We start from the raw sequence: 27884 nt of genomic DNA, 5'->3' as shown, positions 1-27884 counted from the left end.
TATCTAAAATCCAACATTTCTCAGGTTTCCATTATTTAAGGACAGCTAAACAAACTGTGTACAGAAATCCCTTGTGAACTTCCTCGGGTTAGAGCTTTTCTTTGCTTGGCTTTCGTCTAAATTCCTGTTCTTTCTCTTTCCCCCACAAAGCAATCTTTTCTCTCCTGGAACAAACCTTGTGAGATCCTTCTAGCTTTACTTCCAGCATAGGTCAGCAGGAACCACCTTTTCCCCACCCCTGATAACTTCATTTTCAGCCTTCCCTGTGATACTGACACAGCCAGAGGAGACTCTGAGGCTGCAGCTTTGCAGCACGGTGAACACTTGGTTTCAGCACTCAGTTTTCCCTTCCACAGAAGTATGCTACTTGCAGCATGAGATCAGTTAGCTGTTCATGACAGAGCATGTTACAATAAACAGGCTCTGCTTTCATCATGCAGGCTTCCCAGCATTTTTTCATCTGGGAAACAACTGTGAGAACAATGGAGGATATGCCGCTGACAATAGGTGCAATATCATTTACATTTCTGACAAGCTCTCAGCATTGCTTTATTTCAGCTGAGTTCCTGCCTCCATTATGTGACTGCAATGTGCCTGCTGAGAAATGAAATGCTGGCTCCTTGACAATAGCCAAAGAGGGATACACCCAGTATTGGTTGAACACAAGGTGACTTTCCCAGCTTATAGAGGCCTGGGAAAAGACATGAATAATTCTGGTGTAAACCACAATATCCAGAAGGTATTGAGCTTTTCCTCACACATATGAAACAAAAATAAATAATGGCCAGGTGGCTACTGCTGGTGCACATAATTACACATATGCTTTTAGACCAAGTCTTTGAATCTTACTGGAGAAGCTTCCTCAGGATGCTTGGGACTTTTCTGTACAAGAGCAATCCCTTTGCACTTCTCAGGCAATGGTTTACAGAATGCAGTCTGGTTTACTAACTGTCCAGATTCTTTTTGCCCTGTTCCGGGAACTCATGCATTTGCAAGACAAAACAATGCCATATCTACTGTCAAGGAAGTTAGAACAGTTGCAGAGAACATACATAGCAAGTGTGGTGCTGGGCAATAACTGTGGGAGCAGTGTGTTGAAGACCCATTCACCAAACACTTCTGTCAGGACCATGGTATGGCTCATCTCTCCTTTCACAGTGCCACTATGCACACTCCTAACAAATTTCAATGAAGGATTGTGAGTAACCAAGCACAGGAAAAACTCTAAGCAGATGTCACAACTTCAATACCTCAGCATAATTCTTTCTCACTTATATTCGTGAATTTACATTGTCTTTTCAAGGTCTGCATGGCTATTTTTTAGGGTTGGATATACATATTCCATACCACCTACATAAGAACATATTACATTGTCAAACTCAATTCACAGCAGTCCATCCTACCAACCTCAGGTCAAGACTGGTATCTCTGTACAGCAAACCCATGTTAGGGCTAGTTATTGAATTGGGCATAAACTGTCTCTTGACCTGGGCTGATCTCTGAGCTCAAAACGGGTCCTACACTACTGCAAATAATCTGTAAACCATGCTCAAGCAGCTAAATTGCAGCTTGTGTCAGACTTGGCAGCACTACTTTCCAGTGTGTTGTATTATTAATTTTCAATTTTTTTTTCCTTGAAAAGAGAATTGCAGAGTTTACCAGGCTGATATCTCAAAACCCTTCAAAACGGAAAAAATAAATTAACAGCATGCTCTTCATGAGAACAAATGCACCAAATATTTCAGGTGCTCAGAGAGCTCTTCCTAAGACTCAAGGAGATGGTCTACTACCCATTAAGAAAAAGCTGCAATAATATTACTAACCCCAAAATAGGGACAAGATTTACAAGAAGGCAAAAGCAGTTATTTTGATGACTGATGCGTTCTACTGTCCAAGGTATAAAGCTATTTTTTTTCCCTCTGTAGACCACGTTGGTTTTATGCGGTCATATCCATAAACACTGCTTTTAAGTAACACAGTGAGGTTTCTGTACCTCTTTCTGCTTCCCCATCATAATTTAGATCACTGTTTGATGCCCCCTGCACTGATTCTGCCTCAAAGCTCACATTGTTTCCTAAAGCACTGTGGCAGCTTGGGCCAGAATTTGAGAACTGATGGCTCATTGTAAACAGCAGGAAGACACTATGTTCGAAGATAGATTCAGGGATGTATTTCTTCTATGTAGTTCTGCCAAGTGCAGTGCTCAGCAGCAAAAAATCATGGAGTTCTGTGGTGTTATATTTTAGTTAAATGTCTCACCCCTCGAAAATGTATGGTTTATTCCAAGCCTGTGATCCTCCCCTGCAGTATCCTGGGTCTGTAATCCCATTGGCCCAATCTGTTCCGCACCCACTTTGAATCTCCCTGTTAAGTGTGCAGGGGGGACGGTTCGCTCTCTCTCTTCGCTGGCTCTCCCTGGCCGCTGCTCTCTCCCCCTCCCCTTTCCCCCCTCACTCCCCTTTCCCCCCCTCTCCCTCAGAAACCATGCTGCCTCTTGGGGGTAGGACCCCCCAGTAAACCCTCACCTAATGAGCACCCTCAGAAGCCATGTGGAGTCTCCTTGCCTGCCTGCTGCTACCAGTGAAACCACAGCCTTGGGGAACCCCCCAGGGACACCCCCGGAGGGTCCCCCTGCCAAAACGCACCTCTACAGAGTTCAGTGCAAGTGAAGATTAAGAAGCTGGAAGATGGAAGTCAGCAGTCCTGACTCCTCTCTGCAGAAGAGAGACCTGTGTTTGCACAACATTTTGGTGAGATAATTTTATGATCATAGGGAAGAGTAGAAATCTGGTCTAGCCATTCCAGGCATATGCTAAAAAAAAAAAAAGCCCAAACTGACAACACTGCTGCCTTGGAAGTCCTTCAAAATCACTCCTCTGTGAAACATGAAGTGTCATGCTAGATTTTGTTTCTGGGATCTAAAGCATATTTTTGCTGCATGTGTTTGAGAAATTTCCTACCTCCAAAATGCAGAGGCCAGTTAGGTCTACCTGCACATTGTAGACTCCTTAAGGTTGAAAAGACCGTTAAGATCATCAAGGCCAGCCATTAACATAGCACCACCATATTAATCTTGAAACCCTGTCCTCAAGGGCCATATCCACAAGCTTTCTGAACACTTCCAAGCATGGTGACTCCACCACTTCATCAGGCAGTCTGTTCCAATGCTTCACAACCCTTCGCATGAAGAAACCCTTCCTAGTGTCCAATCTTAACCTCGCCTGGCGCAACTTCAGGCCATTTCCTCTTGTCCTGCTGGGAGAAGAGACTGACCCTCACCTGGCCACAGCCTCCTTTCAGATAGTTGTAAAGAGTAATAAGGTCTCTCCTGAGCCTCCTTTTCTCCAAGGTAAACAGCCCCAGATCCCTCAGCTGCTCCTCACAGGACTTGTGCTCCAGACCCTTCCCCACATCCATTGCCATTCTCTGGATTTACTCCAGCTCCTCAGTGTCTTTCCTGTAGTGAGGAGCCCAGAGCTGGACACAGCACTGGAGGTGTGGCCTCACCAGTGCCCAGTACAGGGGGACAATCAGGGCCCTGCAGTTTATCAGATACCTAATGGAAAGAGAGGGGACAGAACAATCCTTCATCTGCAGATCCCGTGGTGAAGGCTGGCAGGTGGAAGGTAAGCAAGATGCTGGTTCGGCTACAGCCTCTTCAAAGCGTAGGACTGTGAAATGGATAGATTTGAGGAATTTGTTTTGCATGTCATCCTGAATTATGTTGCCCTTTTTGTCTGCTTCATATCCATTAAGACAACTAATTTGTTTGTGAGTGAGGAAAATTAGGCCACAAGGCAAAAAAGGGTTTTATTTTTCTGAATTGTTCAAAAATAGCCTAAGACAATGATTTATTACAAATCACTACAAATTTAAACCCTTTGCTTGTGATTGTCTAAGATGCATATGTAGCACAGGTAGAAGCACGTTAGATCCAAAAGACAGATTTCAGTTTCTTTCAGTTTTACTCATAATTTTGAGAACTTTGTAAACTCTGAGCAATATATTTGCAAGTCAGAATTTCTTTTATCACAATCTTGCCATCTTACCCAACTAAAAATGTTGTTAAAGGACAAAAAGTCCCTACTTTTTGTATGAAGGAACTCAGTGCATTACCATATCTTCATGACTTCTGCAACTTGGATGCTCACTAAAAGGGCAGTCTTTTAAAATGTTTCAGGGGACCTTCAAAAATTCCCCAAAACCTTCTAGAGTTGAATGCTGAGTGGCTTTGCTCTGACCTAATGCTTTCTTTTCTTGTCCACCTAGGATTGCCTAAGAAACAGAATTACAAAACACAGCATCAAGTTGCAGCCAATACTTAGCTTTAAAAGCAGTCATGACATTACCACAATATATGGGAGACATCTCCAGCCATCTGGTTTCGTTTCTACTTCTTTCTCAGTGATGACTTTTCTTAGTCTCTTACTATCAGAAAAAAGGTGGAGCAAAGCCTCCAAGTGGAAATTTATTGCTCTGCCTCTAATTTAGGAGATCTCCTGTTTAGATAAAAAGCTTGCGCTTCCAGAAAAGGTTTATTTAGTAAGAGGTTTCTGACATGGCTCAAAGCAGGAAATGGCAATGTGTAGGAGATCACCAAGAAAAGGTTGATTCCAAATGTTTTTCTTATTGCTGCATAATTGCATGTTATTTCTGTCTCCAATAATAATTTTTTTTAATTGTACCTCTGAGTCACTGTGCTTTGCAGCTCCTACATGTTAAAAATATAGTACCCTCATTTATAGTTATTTATTTTTATGAACACCAGGAGAATGCTGTACAGAAGCCTTTGCACATTTTCAGGGGTTTTGCTTGCAAGGCCACATTCTTTTGATTACCTGCATTCCCCACACTTGGTATTGCTCATCAGAGCAGGGCTGTTTATAGTTTCTGATTAGTAGAACTTGACTCAGGAGAATTGCATTCTTAGAGTATGAAGATAAATTCTTTCATCATAGTAGAGGGATTCATCTGCATGAATGCCATTGATGTAATGCTGCTTTTTCATTAATAAGCAAATTAAAATCACAACCCACATACATTCCATGTGCTGGTAATCTGAACACGATAAACTGAAGGGAAGAACTCAGTGCATGCTATAGTGAAAATATATGATGCAGAAAATCCTTTGTCTTGTCTGAAAAGGACCTAGTTAAAACTAACAACATTTGTTCATGGTATATATCTTGTACCTTCAATACAGGCAATATTAAGTAATAAGAAAAAATTGCTGAGCACAGAATTGCAATGAAGGATGAAAAAAAAAAAACCAAGTAAAGAGTTTTTTTTCTCAGTGCAGGAAGCAGGAAAAAATCAGTACATAACATCTTCTGAACAACAAGAGCTCGCTGTGCTAGAGAGAGAAGGTGCAAAGTTTACAGAGGGCCCAGGCAAAGACTGAAGTCAAACTCTTTGCACTTGCATGTTGTGGACTTGCAGTGAGGCGCACCAGACTGGGGAGACTCTTGCACTGCTCAGACTTACAGCCCATAAATGGGTTTTCTGCAGAGTAACTGGGCCTGGTGCTAGTGATGCTGGTGTGATCAGTGAAAGGGTAGCAGCTCTTGAGACAGATGAGGAAACACTACCAGCAGGTCTGGAAAAGCTACAGAGGGCACATGTTCCTGGAAGACTCAGAGGAACCCAGTTCTGCTTCTCTCACCATCTCACTCTCAGGAGCTGTCAAATGGCATCAGTGAAACCACAAAAGAAACCGCAGGCCTGGGCAGAGGGTGATGTGTATTTTGGGACAGGCTGTCTGAGAGATGTGAAATCCTTGCTAGAGATTTCTTTTGTCACTGATGCAAATACTGTCATCTACCTTTGTGAATATATTTTCATTTCTCAAAAGTCTCTGTGCAAAACTATAGCCATAAACTCAGTCCTATTTCCTATTTGCTGTCCTACTGATATTTACAGCCCAAGTTTAGGGTGTTCTACCTGCCCATCTATGGTGCTGGATGCATCATTAACTGTCTGAACATGGCAGACCTTTTAAGCACCTGTGTAGTCCACCCCTGTTGCCACACTAGTTGCTCTGACAGACTGGAATTGACAAAGCAGGGTTTTTCATAGCAACTCTACCACAACCAAATCAGCTGGGAGAGGAGAGAAGTAGATCATGAGAGATTAAACATATGAAAAAGTAAACGAAGAAGTATGGTGAGGGAGGTTAAAAAGTGTCATAGAATAAGTAAGAGCTGCACTGTAACAGCTCTGGAGAAATGAACAGGTGAGAAACTTGGTAGAGATAAGGAAACAGCTAGAAGAATTAATAGATATGCCTTGGGAGATTAAAAAATTGTAATATCTTCTAAGAGAAGAGCCTGGGAAGGTAGTAATGCCAACTCTGTTGAGGGAGGATGAGAAACAGACAGGCCAAGATAAGCAGCAAGAAGATGAATACCAGGAATAACCAACAGACAATGCCAGGCTTGAGTAACAAGCCAAGTAAGCCAACAGAAGTGCCAAGAACCTGAGAAATAACCTTCAGGAGACAATTAACTTGAAAGCCATCTCATGAGAGCCAGGAGCTGTGGTTTGGAGATCAAGACATAAGATTCTTTCTTCAGGTTACACTAAAACTGGTATTTTCTGGTATTGAAGGTCTTTGCCTAGGTTTCTCATAGCAAACAGATGCCAATTTTATCTGGTTCTACATTATGTATGTTGCACATGCTAGAATTACTAACAGTGGTGGTTTTCTGTGTAGTCGGTGGAAACTATTCAAATGTACTTAGAAGTATTATGAAATCATAGCCCTTAACACAATGTGGTCTCTAAAAGTATAAAAATCACGCAAAATCAGCCTCTCTTTGCACCTTCTCACCCCTCCAGGGGTTCTGGTAGCAATCCTAGCACATGTTTTCTACCAGGTTCTTCTTCTCTTTGATATTGCATACTATGGCAAGGATCTGGAAAGAAGACAAAATGCCCACAAGTCCCTCCTGCATTACTGTCCTTAGCTGCCACCCTGCACTCAGTGACCCATCACAGGCAGAAAGATGTAAACATGTAAAGAGAGGGAATCTGAAAGGGGCAAACTCACCTCTGCTCAAGCAGGTATGCCCAAGATAGATATGTCCCTGTACCACAGGGTCTTCATCTTGGGAATCACCATCTGACCTCTCTCAGAAGGACTATATTTTTCAGATTTCCTTGGGATTTTTCTATTTCCTAAGAATAGGCAATTTCCTAATTGACTCAGCAAAATAAACTCCCTGGTCACTTTTTTAGAATGGAAGCTGTCAGGGTGCCCTGTCATTCTGAAGGCAATTTAATGGCATGAACCATTCCTTCTGACCAAGAGGGCATATAAGTATGTACATGTGTAGCATTGCTCCTTTATACACTTGGGGTGTAATTCTGCACAGCCTGTGAACCTTGCAAAGTTTTTCAGCCCAGTGCAAACTCTGAAGGTCCCTACTTTAGAAGGAGAAACTCTCTATCCTACTGATGGTTAGGGTACACAGCAATCAGAAATCCAATGAAGTTTCCCCCTTAGTGAGAAAAAGCGTGGCTAATTCTGAGCATGTTTGGTGCTTTACTTGGTCCTTGATGTGATAGAGCATCATTAAATGCTTTGATCTCAAGATGTCATCCTAGACAACACTGAGTGTGTATGCAAGGAAGCACAAGGGAGTTTCCTTCATTAAGACATAGGCTATGAACAACAGGCTTTTCTAGGTTTGTGACTTTCCCAGGAGACAGCTTGTACACTGCCTCTCCAAAGGTCACTGAGTAAGCAAGTGATTTTCTGGCATGTCACAGGGACAGGGCATTACCACAGCTTTTGGTTTCATAACATCTAGATCTATTAGGACTGGATTTACCAGGCAAATGCAAAAAAATACTGGTTTATGTATTCATACTCTTAAACCTATTGTATATGGTTTATGAAAGCTGCAATCCCTTCCCAACTCCAAAACTTTCAGTGATTTCAAAGACAAATATTTTAAATGTACCAACAAAATCATTGCTATTGGCTTAATACCTACACTTAAAATATGCACCATGAAAGCAACACTTTCTTGTCCCTATGCCTATGTGGGTTTAGATAGAGGAACAGAAAAGTTTCACCACCTCTTCTCTGTTATTTGTCATTTTCTGTATTTTTCACTCACAGCACTGAAATGAGGAACATTTAGTATGTAAATTAATGAAGTGGCAATGTGAGTAATTTTACACCGCTATATTTTGAACATACTAGTACAAACTGGATATTAGCATCAGCTGGTGAGTCAGCTCCTCTGAGCACAGGAAGAATCAAGAACATGTTCAATATAAAAATTTCTGTCATTCCTATTAAAATGCAAATATTTGTTCAGATACCCTTATGATTAATTGGCATTAAGATTGCATTAGATAAAAAAGTATTCATACTGCTAGAATACCAGCGGAATAAGGTTTCTTTCATTGTTTTTTTCACTACCAGGGATGTATTTTAAAATCATTCACTTACTTAAGACACCACTTCATCTGCCCCACCACAGTGGCTGTGACAGTAGCCAGGAGTCAGGGCTTAGGAACATAATAAATAGGGCAAGGAGTGTGTGACCTTTCTACTGATATATCTTCTCAGGTCCTCTCAGTTAGTGATTTAGGTACTTGTCAAACTGGAAGTTGTGCCAATGATGGACTGTGGTATGTCAAGCTGCTCAAGTTCTTTTTTAATTCACTTATGCGTTTAACAAATCCATTACAATGGACACCTTAATTTGATTATATACTTTTTGTAGAGATAGTTTCCATTTCATTTAGTTATAACTTTTTACCTGATCCTATTGATTTCTTGCATGGTGGGAAATGATGCTTTAATCACCTTCTCTGTGCCATTTCTACATTTTGACACTCTACCAGACTCTGCACAGTTATGTGGGACCTGTTACTATCTGAGATTAAGTTTCCCACTTTACTTCTCCCCAGACAGAAGCAATTCTATACATCTGTTCAACTTTGACAACATTGTCAATCTATCTTCTACTTTTATTGCTGCTTCTCTGACAAAGGGTAATCAAGTTTCCTTGCAATATTCAAGGCACTGATAATACATGGCTTTCCAGTAGCACAGAGCAGGTTTGGTTGTTTGTTTGTTTGTTTGTTTGTTTTTTTTTTCGTTATTCTTTATTTATTTGTTAATATTTGAGGACACTCACAGTTAAGTTACTGACAAAGTCTGGAAGCCATCCCCTGCTTTCTCTTCCCCCATATAACTAGAAGACAGCAACAATTTCTAGCATTATTACTAGGGGAACTAACCCACAGTGAAGTAATGCTTTCAAAAAACTTTTTCTAGGGTGCTAATTTAAAGGCTGTTGCAAACTTCTAATAATAGCTTTTTTCCCCCCGTGTGCATTATTTCATACTTTCTAGCCTTACATTTAATTTGCCATTTTATCATCTTGTTTTTCAATTAAAAAAAAATCTTTCTGAAATCCTATGCCATCAATTTATAACTGGTCTGTCCTAATAATTATGTGTAATTTGCAAACTTTGCCAAGTCACAATTTATCCCTATACTGGATCATTTAACAGCAAGCTGGCCAGCTAGAGAAGGCAGAGGTAGACCTTCATTCTTGCTTTACCTGAAAGATGACTCATTGCTGTTACTACTTGCTTCTTATGTCTTAATTGCTTTTCCACTCATAAGCTCTCGTCCTGTGAGAACTTCACACATGTACGATTCATCAACAAGACCCATGTCAAAGCCTTTTTTTCCATGTTCAGATTCATAATTTGAATCTACATATGGACAATTTTTCAGCTCCATAATAGAGTTCTAGTTCTCCTAAAACATTCTTTTAACTATTTACTTCTAAACTGACAGTGAAAACTCTAGAGTCTCTCTTTCTGCTGTGAGAGCATGTTGGGCCAGACCCATTCTCCACATCCAATACCAGCTGCAACAATTAATCTGGCTTTTCTGTAGTGACTCTTTTTCTCCTGAGTGCTCCTTTCAATCCTGTCTATCTACGGTTAAACAAACTAACTTTGTTCTCCCTCCAGTTAAAAAAAAATAGAAAATCAAAATGCTGACCCATTTGAAATAGGTTGTTTGTACTGCTTGAAAGTAACTCAGTAATTCTTCTTCCATATCAATTTTTTAAAAAAGTCACTGTGTTTTATGTGTTCCTGTTACCCTTCCATTGGTTGGTGATTGTCTGTCACCTTTCCATTTTAAGGTTGCTGTAATCACCTTAGCTGTTAAACGATGCTGTAAAGCAGTTTCTAAACCCATAGGTTTTAGATATGGAATTTCAGCCCACAGTACTTACACAATGCATTCCTGCAACTGGTTTTGTACCATATGTTGTACTTTCAGAATGTGTTGTCTTTTTTTTATATTTCTTCCAGCAAGTTTGCAAAATGCTTATTCTAATTAGTATTTTTTAGTGTTACGTATTGCTATTTGTCCTGACTTTCTAGAGAATTTCAGCACACCTGTGGACAGGTATAAATCTTCATGTTCTACATATTTGCATTATAGAGTGCAAGCTCTTTTTGCTGTGGCAAAAATCAGTATGTCTTAAAAGATTAGATAATTCTATATCAAGGCTAAGTAATTTTAACCAGGTATTTTAAGAATGTTAACCAAACCACACACCAAAGAAGTAATGTTTAAATATTATAGGGTAATTCCTTCTCAGACAAAATATCACAAGATATCTCACAGCAGTATCATTGAGCTATAAGCAAAAGTGTCCCGAAGTAAAGCATCAAACTCTCATTATCACTGACTTTGCTATCAAAGTTTGTCATACAAAAATATGCAGATATTTTAAATGGAGATCAAATGATATTCAAATTCTAGTAACCCAAAGCAATCATCTTAATATTGCTAGGTTTATATATCTTCTCAATATTAGAAAGGAAATTTTAATGTACTTTTCATCTTTATATTTTTTTTAATTCCTTGCCAAATCATTTTCTTTTATCGTTCATACACACTGCATCATCATTACAGTCAGGTTGTGCAAGAGTGCAGAGCAAATTTTCTTCTTCAAAAAACTATGTAGGAGTCATACAATGCATAGCTACTGTTGTGATTTTTGTGTAACACTGTGAAAAACAGTTCCTGGTTTTCTGAGATTTGGTATATAGGATCCTAAAATACGAATTTGGAAACAGAAACAAATTCTAAAAACTGTACTGAAGAATATGGAGAAGGTAGCAAATGTGAATGGGTACTTGGTGCTCTCAGGTGTGTGTGGTTGTGAGGTAATTAGCAGCTCATTCTTTGCACTGCATGAGTCACTCATCATTTAAAGCAGTTGGTCTCAGTCTAGTGAGATCTCAGGAGTTAGTTAATGGACATTTTACAGCTTCTTGATGTCTTTATTTTCTTCACAATTTATATCTCCCCTGCCATTGCACAGACAGGCTAAACTTCAATTGTGAGATGCTTAAGCGAGATGTTTTCACAGACATGGATTTGGCGTCTGCCTGTGACTGTCACAATAATTCTTTAAAGACAGGTCATGTCACAAAGACAGTTATTTAAACAAGCCTGACTCAGTCGTTACCACCACTACATGGAGTGGGTCTGCAGGTGGACAGCGCTGCACAAGTAACACCATTCTGCCACAAGTCCACAGATGCTCATTTAGGCGATACCCACACAATGCACTTGAGCCTCAGCCTGATGCCCTTGATGTTCTTGATGCAGAGGCAAATTTAAGCCAGTCAGAAGTGCTTAACATGAAGTGCAGTCAGAAAGCAACAAAACTATGCAGAGGTAAAACTGCCTAGAAAGGCAGACAGTGTTATCTCTCCCTCCAAATCCCTACTTCCATGAATGCTTTAGAAGTGCTGTTTGACTAATCACTCCTTTCCAGGAATGTGGTGTCAAAAAGTATTATCTGCTGGGTAGCTGTAAGTGTTTCACACATAAATGAATGCAGTATCAGATATGAGAAATGTGAGAGAGTTGCAGGAGGGGTGGTTAATAAAACATGCAAACCTCTCACCTTCCATGTTCTCCCTCTAAGATAGTACCATCAGGAATTGGGACATTCTCATTACTGAAATCAGAATAAAGCCTGTCGGGAGACTATGTACTGTTATTCATGCTGAACAGGTTTACCCAGCTCTATAAAGAGGAGTTGCAGTCTGCACTTCTCAGTGCATACTTGGTGTAGAAGTCTCCTTACCTTATGAACTTACAAAGTGACAGCACAGCTTACCCAGAAAAAAAAAATGCAGCATATCAATAAACTCAGTTCTTAATTACCTCTCCTATCTCCACTTCTAATACTGACAGATCTTGAATGGGCTTTTTGTTATGACTATTGACTTTAGCCTTTTGAAATATTGCTGAGTGGTGACCCAGAGGGGTGGAGGTGGAATTAGATTCAGCGGCACTTATACCATCATCTGTTTGGTATGCTACTTCCTTTCACTCTGATGTTGGGAAGATCACACCCAGCCTTCACATTCCTCTTAAACAAGTTTTGTCAAGGAGAAGGGAGAAAGGAAGTTGCCCCACATACCACGGGAATCAGAAAGGAAGGTCTTAATGAGGATGTCAGGAAGTAATTTCTACAGAAATCAGCCCTTCCTTTTGTCAGTCCCAGGTCCAGCTGCTATAAACATTCCAGCATCATTTTATGAAGTGAGGGCTCGAGACATAGTACTGTATTCTCTGGGATTATTTAATGTTCTTGTCTTATATATAAAAAGAGTGCTGAATTCTTAAATTCAACTACAGTTATAAATCCCTAAAACTGAAATGAAATAGTGGAGTTTGTTTTGGCTGGAATATCAAAGACAGGTGAGGTGATTAAAACAGACAACAACATGTAAAGTATCTTCCTCACCATCATACAATAGCAACCCATTCCTAACTAGCTGAAATTAAGAACTCTGCTATATTCTTATTTGTAATTTTTTATTCATAAATATTTGATATATATTAGAATTTTTTATCTGCAATTTTCTATTTTTCAGCAATAGCCATAATAGCTAGTAAATAGTAAATAACCAGAAGACAAAATGCCTTGAAATGCACCATCATGGAAATATATTTACAATGTTCCTACTTAAGAAATATAAAACTAATGTTTGATCATATTTTGTAGTGACTCATATGTAAAATACTGCATGTATTTCTGTGACTCATTAAAAGCCTCTTAAAACCAACTCATTCACCTTAGAGAGGAATGTGCTGGAAATCCTTTGTAGCATGCCTATAAACCTCTGTGAGGGTATAGTAATTCAACATAAGAAAGCACTTATAGTATTTCAGTCATAAAGGAAAAAAAAATCTGCTAAACCAGAATCAAACAAAAATCTGTCTCAAAATATCTTCTTGTTTGTTTGTTTGTTTGTTAATAGCTGGATTACGAACCATGATATTTTATGGTCCATTAGGGTCATTTTTGATACTGAAAAGTAAATTGTGTTAAGCAACAGTATGAGGTTCAACAAGGCCAGATGCTGGGTCCCAACAACCCCAGGCAGTGCCACGGGCTGGGGCGGAGTGGCTGGAAACTGCCTGGCAGAAAAGAGTTCTGATTGACAGCAGCTGAACATGAGCCAGGGTGTGCCCAGGTGGCCAAGAAGGCCAATGGCATCCTGGCCTGGATCAGCAATGGTGTGGCCAGCAGGAGCAGGGCAGGGATTGTCCCCCTGTACTGGGCACTGGTGAGGCCACACCTCCAGTGCTGTGTCCAGCTCTGGGCTCCTCACTACAGGAAAGACACTGAAGAGCTGGAGTGAGTTCAGAGAAGGGCAATGGAGCTGGGCAAGGGTCTGGAGCACAAGTCCTGTGAGGAGCAGCTGAGGAAGCTGGGGGAGCTTACCTTGGAGAAAAGGAGGTTCAGGGAAGACCTTGTCACTCTCTACAACTGCCTGAGAGGAGGCTGTAGCAGGTCTCTTTTCTTGGGTAGCAAGCGACAGGACAAGTAAAAATGGCCTCAAGCTGCATCAAGGGAAGTTCAGATTGGACATTAGGAAGAAATCCTTCACAGAAAGGGTGATCAGATATTGGAAAAGGTTGTCCAGGGAAGTGGTGGAGTCACCATCCCTGAAGGTGTTCAAGAAACAACTCAACATGGCATTTTGTGCTGACAATATGGTGTTCAAAGTTTGGGCTTGATGATCTCAGTCTTTTCCAGCATTAAGGGTTCTGTTATTCTCTCTCTGGATAAATAAGGTGTTTAAACTTTTATGCAATGTTTGAACATTTCCAGTAGTGTATGAGGCTGGTCTTTTTTCATTGCTCGATGTTCATGATACAAGAAGAAAATGAATGGCAATAGCCACCTTGAGTGTTAGAATAAGTTCTACAGCTATAGCCACAAAAGCTGTGCAGTTATTAAATAAGAAATGCCCCTCTGCTTGCCTGCAGCCATTTCTCTGTCCCAATGACAGGACCATGTCCTTGAATTTGTAAACCTGAATACACACTTCAACAGCATGACAAAATGCCCCACCAAGAAAGTGCAAGTTCAGACACTACATCACAACCATTCCTGTAAAACTCATGGACGTCCCCATGTCATGAATTTCAGAAACAAATTCATGGGAAAATAATCACTGAGATTATTCTCCATCCGATCATCTGTCAAACTGAAGACCATTTTATTTTCCCACACCTTTGCATTCGAGCGCAGGACAAACCATCAGGACAATTCTTGCTGGTTTTCTTTTTATATGCTTCAGTTCCCAGGACTGGATACCTGTTGACCTAACGAATGGCTTATATTGTCCTAGCTTTTTAAAAAAGGCTTTAAAATTGGAGGTAAATACCGCTATTCCCACATTAGAGCCAAATGACCCTCAGAATGAGGTAGACAGGCCTTACTGCAAATCAGTACCAGGCATCACAAAGCCAGTGAAATCTTGGCCTTATTTAAACAACTGCCTTGAGTTTGCATGGCCAGTTTTTGGTAGCAGGGGTGTTTACAGGGGTTGATTCCATGAGAAGCTATAAGAAGCTTCCTCCATGTCAGAGAAAGCAGATGCCATCCAGCTCCAACATGGATCCACCACTGGCCAAGGCCAAGTTCATCTAATATGGTGGTAGCTTCTCTGCATTAATATATTGCAGAAAGAAGAGGAGCTATCATGGAGATGTAATTTCAACCAGAGAAGAGCAGGCAGAGAGAACAACTCTACAGACACCAAGGTCACTACAGAAGAAGGGACAGGAGGAGCTCCAGGCACCAGAGAAGAGGTTCCCCTGTAGCCCATGGTGCAGACCATGGTGTCTGGCAGCTGAGCCCCTGCAATACTCGGAGGTCCCCGGGGATGCAGAGATCCACCGGCAGCCCATGAAGAAGACCCATGCTAGAGCAGGTGGATGCTCAAAAAAAGGCTGTGATTTCATGGGAAGCCCATGCTGAAACAGGGTCCTAGCAAGGACCTGTAGACCCAGGGAGAGGAGTTCCTGCTGGAGCAGGTTTCCAGGTAGGACGTACGACTTCATGGGGACCCATGCTGGAGCAAGCTGTTCTTGATGGACTGCACCCCACAGGAAGGCACTCACGCTGGAGAAATTAATGGAGAACTGTCTCCTATGGGAAGGATCCTACACTGCAGTAGTGAAAGGACTCCCCTCCCTAAGCAGCAGCATAAGCAATCTGGAGGGAGGGGTGGGAAGAAGGTGTGGTTAAGATTTGTTTTACTTCTACTCAAATAAGCTCAGTTATTCTCCCCAAGTCAAGACTGTTTTGCCCATGATGGTAATTGAAGAGTGATCTCTCTCTGTCCTTAGCCCATGAGGCTTCTATTACACTTTCTTCTCCTCTCATGTGGAGGAAGGTGAGAGAGCAGTTTTGGTGTGTACCTGGCATCCAGCCAGTGTCAACCCACCACAAACACAGAGTTGTTGAATACAAGAAGGGCAGTATTCCATCCAGTTTCTTTAGTGCTTGGTAGAGAAACTCACTCCCTCACTGAATCACATAAAACTTAACAAGTTATTCTGGTTTTTTGATTATCTGTCTTTCTCTGCATGCTTTGAATCATACATGTAATCATTATCACAAAGAGTTCTGATTTACTTATTATTTAAATTAGACCCTTCAAGATCAAAACTATTACAAATTTCCAGTGACACCTTTTTCCTATGGAAATTTTGTCAACATTTCAGCATTTCTTCAAAAACACTATGCAAGTAATGAGGGACAGAAAGGAAGACTGGACACAGAAAGAAAATTCTGTTGTTCTAGCTCCCCCTGAAATATAATACTTATGCAAGGCAAATTTTAAACAACAGTGGAAATAATAATTAAATTGATAATAAGCTTTTGGCATACTACTTAGTTACTGCAAACATACAAGTATTATGGATAGTAGCGCAGCTTGCTTTGTTGCCTACAAAATGTTTCTGACTACTGAATAAGGTTTTCCTAATATTGGGATTACATGATCTAAAGGAACACCTATGAAAAATACATTCAGCAAACATAAATACATAATTTGATAACTCTGGATTTTGCTTATGCCTGGTGAATATATGTAGACTGCACTACAACTTTTCATGTAATGTGGATAATCAAATTGTTCTGCAGGTTTTCAGTGTGGAGAGTAGAGTTCATCTTTACTAATGTAAGAAACTCAGGTTCAAATCCTTCAGATCACACTCATTAAAATTTGTTTATGGCCTCAAACAGTTTCTGATCTTAATATTACTACGGGACAAAATAAATCTTTATCACAATGGTAGTAACTGAATATTGTCTTTCTTCATTATTGTATCTCTTATCTTTTTCACCTGCCATACCTGGGAGATCATCAACTCCACATAGGATCTGTACCCAGGCCACATATAATTTACCAAATCTTTCTAACAAGGTGAGGACTGAACCTGATAATTCACCAAGATTTAAGACCTTTCTTGTTTATAGTCCACAACTTTCAATTCAAAACTGAAGCATTTCAACACCGTAGTAACTGTTCTTTTTAAGAAGGAACAAAACAATTTTTAAGTATTCTCTTTCCATTCCCACCTGGCCTTCCTCTTCCCCAAATTCAAGAATGGCAATACAGCTTCCCTAATTCAGAAGCTTTGTCTGAATTATCCTTTCCAGCCATGCTAACAAGTTCAGCACAAAGTTTCCCAGCTGTGAGAGTCCTCTACTACAACTCCAAAAGTGGAAACAAATTACTTTTTCACCAATGAAATTACTTTTTCACCAACACAGACTCATGCACTGATCTCAGAAATATACTGCTTCCATCTGTAGTAGAGTATCCCCAGCCTGTGGTCAATTATTGATGCTACATAACACAACCCAGTTGACTAACATCCCTTATGTAACAGAGAACAGAAATACAACACAAAAAAAGGTTCAAATCCCACTCAAACTGGTATCAGGTTCGACTCTCTCCCAAGAGAGATGTCTTTGCTAAATAGAAAAGTTGTTTTTACACTGAATTAGTAGAGTTGTTAAATCCCACACGCACAAAAGGTTGCAGGATGCTTCAGTGTACATACACAAACCCCTACGTATTGAGCCCAGAGTGTACCTACCCAAGCTTCATAAGTGCTAAAACCACCCATGACTCTTTCTCTCCTGGGATCTGTCCAGTCAGTAATTTCTTTGTCAAAACAGAACATAAATGTCACCTCTGCAGTCATGCAGGGCAGAGACACTGAACTTGCTCAACAGAGTAGCACCCTATTCAAGAAGCAGTGGCAGTGGCTGTTGACAAAAGCAGGGAGTGTGAAGTACTTCACTGATAGTAATGAGGGCACAGATTCCAAGTGCAAACCTAAAATGGTCAATAGGATGAAGAGATGAACATAAACTACCAATCAATCAAATATTTGTTGTAACCTTCTTTGTAAATACTGGCAAGAGTCAGCTACAGCAGTAAGTCAGGAGCCAGTATGGCTCCAGAAGTTCAGTGCTCTCTCCCTGCCCTTATGCCCTTTCCTCCATTATGCACACACAATACACTCACATTCCCTGAGGGAAAGGGATCTGTCTGAAACTTTCACTGGTATGAGTCATGATGCTATCAATTTTTGCTGTGGAAAACTAGGTAGTACACTAAAGATCCAAGGTGCCAAAACCCTGTGTACTGCACTGGAAGGATGAGGATTGATGAGCTTCATTCTTCCAAATTCCAGCAAAGAGGACAGGCTATAAAATAGAGCATGCAACAAGTAATTCCTCTTGGAAAATCAGCTCATAAGTGATTCCAGTTGGTTTTTCTTAGCGTAACTCTCAAAGGGACACTACTCTGTGCCTCATCCCAAACCTTACCCTACAATGCCAGAGAACTAGGTTCAACATTTGAGCGCAGTCTATAGAAAGGCCTATCAGTGATTGCATAGAAACTGTACTGGAAGTTGTTGCATCCCGGGTTGGTTCAGTTAGGGAATTTAATGAATGTTAGTTAGATCGGTTCTATGTACCCCTATTTCCCTCTCATAATGGTTTGCTCCAAGCTGTATCACAGGAGCTCGGTCATGTCAGTCTTGTAACCACTCCCTTCTTCCCCATGGAATGTTCTGTATCAATCACCCCACCTCTGTAATCCCATTTGTCCCAGAACCCTGTACACACCTCTGTAATATTCCCATAGGTTGCTGTGTTCCGCGTCACTCCCCTGTTGTCCATCCCCACTGGGTGAGGGGGGCTTCCACCCCTGTCAGCCCACCCCCTGTTTAATCCCCTGCTCCCGGTACCCCAGCGCCATTTTGCCCATGCTGGCTTGAGAACAGCTGCATTATCCACCACTGCAGCCATGCAGGAATAAAGAGTTCTTAACCATGTGAGCAGAGTACGCCATTCTCTCACTCTTTATCTCACCTCAGCGTCTGGCTATGGCGCAGCAGACCCACGCGGAGGCTCAGCCCTAGAGCTCCAAACACATGCGGTGGCCCTGGTCTCACCAAGAGCAGCGTGCTAGCCGGACACCCCCGCTGCCCAGGACCTAGGGGAAGAAAAGTGGAACACAGCAGAGGTAATGGTAGAAAGTATTGTGATAACTCATCTATAGACTAGGGCACATCAGATAGCAAAGGCTTGAGGTCCTGCTTGAGGACCTTCTTGAAAGGTCCTTCTTCTCTTCAATTAGCTCCTGTGTGATTTTTATGTCATTATGTCTTAAAGGGTCACAATTAAAAAACACATAATTTGAAAATATGTCAAAATGAGAAGTTGAATAATGCCTGCAAAGTAATAAAGTGTCAGTGGACAATGATATAAAGAACAAACATTCAGCTTCAGCTACTACCATCACTTAAAGCTAGTTCTGTCACTTAAAAAGATGTCAAAATATAAAAAATACAGACCCATATCTGCCTATCTGTTTTCTATCCATCACAAATTGTGCTTTCTCTACAGCTTGAGGACTCTTGAGGCAAATAGGATATGGCAAAGGGATCTTCATATAAGCAGAGGGAAGACACAGAAAAACCTAAACCTAAAGATGGAAAGAGCTTCAGTAATGCAGAATGTCAATTACTAGCATATATATCTCTTCCCAGAAGCACCTGACATAAATACTAAAAACAGACAGCAAAACTTGACCTGTGGGAAGAGTAAGGGCTTCATGTCTTAGGGACATCTTAGGGGATGATCCTGTGGATAAGCCCAGTGTTTGGATTGTGCCTGTAAGCAGAAACTCAAAGCTCTGTAGGGCTTCCAGCATGTTTTCTGTTGTCAGGCTAATAAATAACCTTGCAGCTATTTCCTTAAAAATAATGCATGGCAGTTATACAGCCAGCTATGTTTTGAAAGAATTTGGATTTTGTGAGTTTTCTCTGCATTTTCCTATGAGAGGCCAAAACCAAATCCTTCTGTTTAAACAGGTAAAGATTCCACATTAAAGACATAAAAGGATGATTTTGGTATTTCTGTGAGGGCCTTTTTCTACTTTCAATCTCAGACACAACATAATAATGTCAATCAGCTGCAGAGCTTTGAGCCCGAGAGGCAGGATTAGGTTTTTGCTTTGGCTTTTTCTCTTTAGGAGGAAAGAGATTTGGAATTAAGAAATCAGTCTTTACATAAAGCACTCACTGTGAAAACATGGACCCAGATCTCATTGGTATGGTTCTTAGAGTAGAAAGGTCTGTCTCTTCTGGGTATACTCTTGGAAGATGACAACATCTTACTGGACACTGTTAAATGCAAAATGAGTTGTGTTCAAGAGAAAAGATTGTTACTGTGGAAAAACTCATTTAAGTTAGAATTATATGACACAGACCAGGGTCTGCATTAAGTAAGACATATGGTTATCATACTGGAATTTTAGGTGTCTTAGGGACCTCTTCAGATGTCTGAGGATATATTTTCAGGTAAAACTGTAGTTTGCTCCTTGCTTCAGAGGGGATTCTCTGTTAACCTACCACAGCATGGTTTTCAGAGGTTTTTGGCCATAAGATGGGTTCTGGGTACACTGACTTCTGCAAAATCCAGATTACAGACATCAGCTTCTCACAGAAGCAAAAAAGAAAGAGCATTCTTGGGCCCATTCTTTCAGGATGAAAAAGGTCATGACTCTTCATTATAGCTTATTGCTCTCTTGCAAGACCATCCTCGATCATTAGACAAAAAAACCCAGTATAAAAATTTTACTGTAAAATACCAACACATATGTCACTCTGGAAAATAAAATAGGATTCAAGATTCTAAATATCATAGAGGGTAAGCATAGGGTGTCTTATATTCCATGTCAAATCTCTACTCTAGAGATATTTGAGTTAATTTATCTATTCATCTGCACTCAGGGAGGAGACCTTGTGAAGTTTTTGGCATAAACATTATCCTCTCTTTGTCCCATGAGATGAGACTACATTATTCGTAAAACAATTTCAAAGGAAAAAAAATCTTCATAGAAGAAAAGCTGATTTATTGATAGGCTTAGGTAGTTTGTTACCAAACCAGTGTTTGAGGTTTAAATATCACTTATAGCTCTAACTTCAAAAGAAACATGTACTGCATAAAAATACTCATTCATTTCCTCCCATCCCCACAGCATTTTCCTGAAACACTGATAAACACTGTAACTTCTGCCAGACAGCAAAACACCTACTAAACTGGAAATTCAAAACTACTGAACTGAAGTATTCTAAATGAAACTGAAAGGCCAAAACAGCAAGAGAACAAATGAAGCTTACTTTCTCCTATGTTACCCCCAGGGACAGGTTTGGTCAGGCCTCAGAAATCCATCATATGCCTACCTCTCTTGGGAGGACTCATTGAATTACTGAATCAACAGCTCCTTGCTGAGCAGTGCAGATCAGGGTTAATTTAGGCCATGCCTGGTTAGTACCATGCACCACAAGTCTCTGCATAAGTTACTCTCCACACTTCTCACACACAGCAGCTATCACCCAACTAGGACACCTTTAGTGGAAACAGAATAATGAGTCAACCAGAAAAGAAAATTCATAAGAATTAACTAAGTCAATGCCAACAGTTTTGCAACTGTTAGAGCATATTGGCATAAAAATTATAAACACAGACCAAACCAGCTGACAAGCAATCAAATAAGCAGTGTAGAAAGCAAGGCAGCACTTTAATTTTTTGACTCCTAAATATTCCTTGGATAAAAAATGTGGCTAAACATGAGTAAACAAGAGAAATTGAAAAATTTTCTAAGAATCTTTGAGACCTCAGACCGTACTTACCGGCAAAGGTAACTGAAGATCACAAAATAAAAGACACCAATACAAGAAGGCTAACGCATAGTTCACATAATTTTCACCTTTCAGGGTGACACATCTGCAAAACAAACAGTACCACATACAAACATAACTGAGGAAAAAAAGTATATAGGAAGTCTGTTTTACTTTATGACTTTTGTCTCTCACCTCCATTGCAGAAATACTAATTCTTAAGAGTGGCCACAAGACTTTCATTCCAGGATGGGCAGGTAGGTTCGTGCAATGTTAATGCAGCTTAGTCAAAGCTGAGCAGCACAGTAAACATTGCTCCTTATCAATCCATGCAACACATAAGTGACTGAAAAACACAGCATTGATCTTGTAGGAGGGAGAGATGGAGACAGACACACTCAATCAAAACAAAGACCATGTTGATTTTTAAATTTTCCTTCCTTTTGTTCCAGTAAACCTATACGAATGCAGAATCATATGAGGACCAAAACTAGGCCCTTGCAGGTTGGAATGGGGTTTCCTGCTTGACTGACTTGAAGCAATGTTGGACCTTAATTTTAACACTGCAATACACCTATACCACCTCTCTCTTGCCTTCCTTCCTCCACTACTCTCTGTGATTACACAGAGCTGTAAATTCTCCATGGAAAAACAAAACCACCAATATAGCCTTGATGCTGTAAGCACTAACAGCTTTGAAGCCATATGACTAGAAGTTTTCTGGGAGAAAAAGACATAGCTAGAAGGAAATAAATATAAGCCACTGGCAGAGAGAATAAGGAATTTAAAATCATCATTTCATACTCTAAGTGTAGAAAACTTAATTCTGTTATCCCTCCCCTTTCCACTCCACCAAAAAAAAAAAAAAAAAAAAAAAAAAAAAAAAAAAAAAAGAGCGACCCATCTCATATTTACCTAGCCTCTGAAGCCTGTTTTCTCACTACACACTTTCCCTCAGGTATGGTAACAGATGCAGTTTTATTCCCTCTTTACATTAAGACTCCCATTACATTTTCTTATTTTCTTGCTAGGCCTATCAGTGGCTATGACTGCTGCCCTCTTGTACCCCAACTTCATTTCCATGAGAGAATCAGATAGTGAAAATTGTTTCATTCCTGTGAAGATATAAGGGAAACAGTTTGATGGACACAAGACAAGAAGAATGCCTTCACTGTAAACATTATCAGGATGAGCATGCATGTGGATTAGGCAAGACAATGAAGAGGCTAGCATAGTCCAGATATTTCAGCACAGACACCTGTTTGAATAGCTGTCCTTGACTGGGACAGCATAGACAAAGAGCACAGAGCCTGGAACAGGCAGCCAACAGGGTTTGTCAAGATTTGCCTTCCTCATGGGGGTTCATTGTTCTTACCTGAAGTTCAAACATACTTAGAAACTATGTATGGTTTAAAAGGTTTGTTTGCAGTAATAAGCTTTAAAAGAGAGTAGCAGAAAGTCAGGCCTTGTACAAGACACAGTAAGAACAGCAAAACTTTGAACAACCTGGTGTTGAAGTTGATGACTTCCAAGACCCTTAAGTCACTTTATTTATCTCATGTATATGACATGAGATTGCCTTAAAAAGTGACAAGTTTCAAAGCTCATCCTTAACAGGTTATGGTCTTGGGCTGGAGTTTGAATTCCTCGAGCAATAAGTTTTACATTACCTGGGTGACTGCAATGGCTGCTCTGTCATAGGTCCTGTACTGAAAAGTGAGGGGTGGAAGTACAAATTCACAGGCAAGAACTTGCTTGCCATATTCTAACATTTTTTGGCTTTTCTTAGCAACTTAAGCACTAAGAACCTCAGCCCACAGGTTTTTAAAAATGCACTTATTTTTACAGCTGGCATAAAATGTTATGATTCCACATTTAACTCTTCGGAGAAGGAAGACATGCTATCTCAGATCTTTCAATGAGGCCAGTTTCTTTCAGAGCCTCTGGCACCAATCATTGCCACTGAGAGTCTGGACTGGAGCTGAATGAAATCCAAGTAGGAAGCCCAAGAATCAATTTGGGGGGTGGTGGGGAGGTTTGTGTTGGGCAAAATTGACAGCTTTCAACTGGGACTCTACAGAGCTCTTGTTGAAAACACTAATATATTGTCAGGTTTTGAAACCCCAAAGAGCATACACAAAGAAGGCAGAAAATTTCAGGTTTAAGAGAAACTACAAAGCAGACATCTCATCAGTGTTATGTAAATTGACCTTTACAGTGGTAAAAACTGTTGGTGTACTCCCTCATTAAAATCCTTTCATTTGCCAATATGTTTTTACAGTCTCTTCTGACATAAAATAAGCCATTCTCCCTCCGAACTGGCAGAGTCCCTATTGCCATTGATACAAAGGATTTTAGCTCCCACATCTCTTTCCTTCACATGTCATCTTTTTCATAAGCAGACCCACAGCTAGCAGAGAAAAGACCTCAGACAAAAAAAGCACTGGTGGGCTATTTGAGATTTGCCATACAACAGCTGTGCTGAAGGTGTAAGTCCAAAATTGTGCATTATTGTGCATAATTGTGCATTTTGCATTATCCCATAAACACGATTCTGGGGAGATTAGTTAAAAGGCATTTCAGCATTCTGCCTCCCACACCATGCAACTGCAGAGGAGTTTCAGTTCAGATAAAGTACCCACATTTTTATGGAAACAGCAGGGATAATTTCCATTAATTTAACAAAAAGTCACAGCTCATGGAGAAAGTAAGGAAACTGGTATTGGGAACATTCTGCAAACAATTAACACATTAAGCCCTTTGGCTCTATTTTCACTTGTTATTCTTAGCAACTGGTATTACCAGGAGTGGTGATACATTTAGGATCATAGGAGGAGCAAACAGGTTTCTCTAGCAGGTAGAAACTGGAAGCAAATTATGCACATACTGACCAGGCCAGCTAGGAAACCTGCCTAGCTGAAAGTCATGCAATCTGTACCACTCTGTCTTCATTAAAATCTCTTCTGCAAAAATACCTTTCTCAGTGATGTCCACCAATGCTGTCACACACATAAGTCACAATGATGCTGTTATGATCTTAGAAAATAATTGTAATCATTCCCTTAAAAAGAGAGCTGTGCCCTGAATTTTTCAGTGTATCATGAGTTTGATACTGTTTTCTTTAGCTAATAAACCTTTATATTCTCAGTATTTAACATATGCCTTGGAACAGAAAAATAGTCTGAAGGATTTTATTCTCTACTTCTATGCATAAGTGAACTCATTTATCAGCTGTTATGGTAAAAATACACTTTTTCTTTTTTTATATCTGAATGGAATGTAAGTACAAGAGTTAAATGGTGTTAATAAAATACGACTTCCAAAAACCTGCTTAACTAAAACCATGTAAATATTTCCCACTTGAAGGAAAAACATCTTGAAATACTTCTTCAGTCAGGCTGTTGTACTTTAGTTACTGCTTTTAATGCTGAAATATAGTAACTTCTATCAGCACCTGATCTCTCAGCATGACAGATAGCTCAGAAACTATCTCTTATGAGCTGGTCTTAAAAAGACAGAAACCAAAACTTCTCTTTCACTGGATTTAACCATGCAGGCAGAGAAACAGATAAGTGCATTAATATTGACAGAACTTCTTTTCCCCATTCCAGGACATGGTAATGTTTTACAGAAAAGGACATGTCCACCCTGCACTCTCATCAACAGGTATAAATACAAGTAAATTAAAACCCATACTCCCAAAATTTAACCACAAAGATAATGAAGAGTTGTAAAAGTTACTTGTAAACAAGCAAATAAAAATGCCAGGAGTCATCATGCTATATTGCAGTTCCTCCTGTTTGGCTGGCCAGTTGTGCATACATCAACTTCTAATGATATGCAGTCTAATCCAGCTATGGAAAACAACACTTTTCACATGCAGGATGACTACAAAAACACTTTTAGGAGCAGCAGAAATGTGTCTCCTCTATGCAATGTGAACAAAGACACTGATCATAAGACATTTTTCTTTTTAAAACACCATATGCTTTCCCTGTCTGCATTTGAATTTCCAGGTAGAGGGAAAGTTGTATTCATATGGCTTCTCTGCCTTGCTCAGGAAGTAGCTGGTATTAAGACCAGATTGAATGCAGGTAAACTGCAGATGATTGCTCTGTTCAAGCCCAGACTTCGCAGTCTTCATTTGAATCTATATCTGAAGGGATAGTCTGTTCCAAAGAGGTAACAAGTGATGTTTAAATAATACCTGTTACTACTGCACAGGTGCTTTCAGCAGACCAGCAAAGAGGCCAGTTTACAATCTTTGTGACTTAATTGTTCAATATAATCAAATTGACTTGAAAAAGGCTCATCCAGCCTAAAACTGCTTATGGAGATCTGCTAAGAATATCAGAGAACAGCACGGTGACCTGAAGAAAGCAATGAATGAAATTCTAGTGAATGCAAAATATTATATGTGGGTGAATACATAACCTTACATAGATATGCATAGCTATAAACAAGGCTAGCCAAGACCATGTAGGAAATCTGATACACGAAAAACATCAGAGGTCAGTGTTCATACCAATCCACCCTGCTGTATATTTAGAACTGAAAAAGCTACAGAGAAGTCCAGTATGGTGATAGATTTTGGAAGACTTTCTCTGAACAGAGGGACTAAATTAATTCTTTTTTTTTTTAATTTGACCTTTCCAGTCTGTCATTCTGACTAAATCAAGTTAGTCTCAGGTTTCTTCAAGAGGAGTACTTGGCAAGACTCAAGAAGATAGGAAAATGAAATCAAATACCATAAAAACAAAGAAATTAAAAAAAAAACAAAACCAAAAGCAAAATATGAAGAGAATATGGTAGGAGACTACAAAATGATAAATGCCACAAAGAAGGTTTGTAGAGATGGATTCTCCATGACTTCTCACAAGACATAAATAAGGAGGCACCAACAGAAATTGTCCAGTTTAAACAAAAGGAAATGCTTTTTCCACATAGCTTCTTAATTGGACTGTGGAATTCATTACCACAGGAAGTTGTGGAGGCCACAGCATAAAAGGAATTGAAAAAAAAAGGGGGAAACTTGTGGAGGATAAACCCACTGGTGGCTATTAGACACAATGGTCCGGATGCAAATTTTAGCACAGGAAATTCTTAAACCATCAGTTACTGGAGGTGAGGATAATCGTTTCCTACATCCCCTGTTTCTCATCCTTCTCTTTAAGCTCTTTTTGCAGGCCACTGCTGGCAATAGGACACTGGATTGGCTAGACCTTCAATTAATTTGTATAGAAGTTGTTATGGTCTTAAGTCAAATAGCATTTATGACAGTGTCAGAAAACATAGTGAGTCACCACCACCAAGTAACATATGAAATCAAATTTGTATAGTTGGCCAAAGCAAGAGATGCAGTTTTCTGAGGATGGCATAAGAAAATTCATAGTAACTACAAATTACATGCTTGTGAGAGAGATGCTACATCAGGGAAGCCCTAAGTTTTGAATGACAGTAATCTCCTTTTTTGGTGTGTAGCACCCAAAGGGAGACCTATGTCTGGCTTGAACCTCAACAATTAAGAAACATACCTTCCCCATCTTACCCAAAAGCTCTCCAAGGAGGAGCACTGAGGGTGCTAAATAATCCCTAGTTTTAATTATATGAGTCTGAACTATGCCTAGTCTTCATCAAATAAGAAAAATACCATTCTACATACCAAAAATATTGCCAAGCAAATGTATCCAAGAATTCAAACTGGGGTAGGCACCAGCAAATGCTGTGCTGTCCTTATGCTGCCACTAAAAGCATGAAAAGCTGAGCATTCTGGTGACATCTTAATCAAAAAGTTTACAGTAACATTTCTGTCACATACTATCTTACCCTGCAAGAAGATTGGGATCTAAGTCTCTAAAATGGGGAAGTGGGGTTGGGGATGGGGGGGTGTTCCAATTCATTATTGCAGAAAAAAAACAACATGTCTTGTGACTCAGGAGGGCTAACCCCAGAAAAATAATGTTGCTCAACTAAACAAACCACAGACATTCCTGACTACTGTGAGCAATGGGACATGCTGTAGTCTGCTGTAAGTTTGTAAAAGGCAAATTGTTGCTAGCAAGAGCTAGACTTCATACAAAACAAAACCTCTAATTTTGTTCATAAATGCACTCATATATTTACTCAGGATGGGTCTAATAGTCTAGGGAGCAGAATGCTTCTGGGGTAGTACAGCAACATTTTGTAACATGTAGTGCTGTCCAGAAAGACAAAGAAAAGTCCAGGACAGAAAATCTCAGGGAGTTACATTGAGCGCCTGTCTCCTAACAAGTAAGAAAAACTTTTGTGCTCATTGGAACTCAAT

At 40.0% G+C, this 27884-nt stretch overlaps 1 long non-coding RNA gene across 1 annotated transcript in view; it reads right to left on the bottom strand.

Moving 5' to 3' along the window:
* LOC137464955 (uncharacterized) overlaps positions 1 to 21954 on the bottom strand; it is a 31761-nt gene extending 9807 nt beyond the window's left edge. Inside the window, exon 1 of the long non-coding RNA XR_010994501.1 lies at positions 21776 to 21954. This is a non-coding gene — a long non-coding RNA (uncharacterized lncRNA). The remainder of the gene's footprint in view (positions 1 to 21775) is intronic.
* Between the last annotated feature and the right edge of the window lie 5930 nt (positions 21955 to 27884).

Source organism: Anomalospiza imberbis, chromosome Z (genome assembly GCF_031753505.1).
Source record: "Anomalospiza imberbis isolate Cuckoo-Finch-1a 21T00152 chromosome Z, ASM3175350v1, whole genome shotgun sequence".
NCBI classification, from domain to species: Eukaryota; Metazoa; Chordata; class Aves; order Passeriformes; family Viduidae; genus Anomalospiza; species Anomalospiza imberbis.
This window is presented reverse-complemented; position numbering and strand designations above follow the sequence as displayed.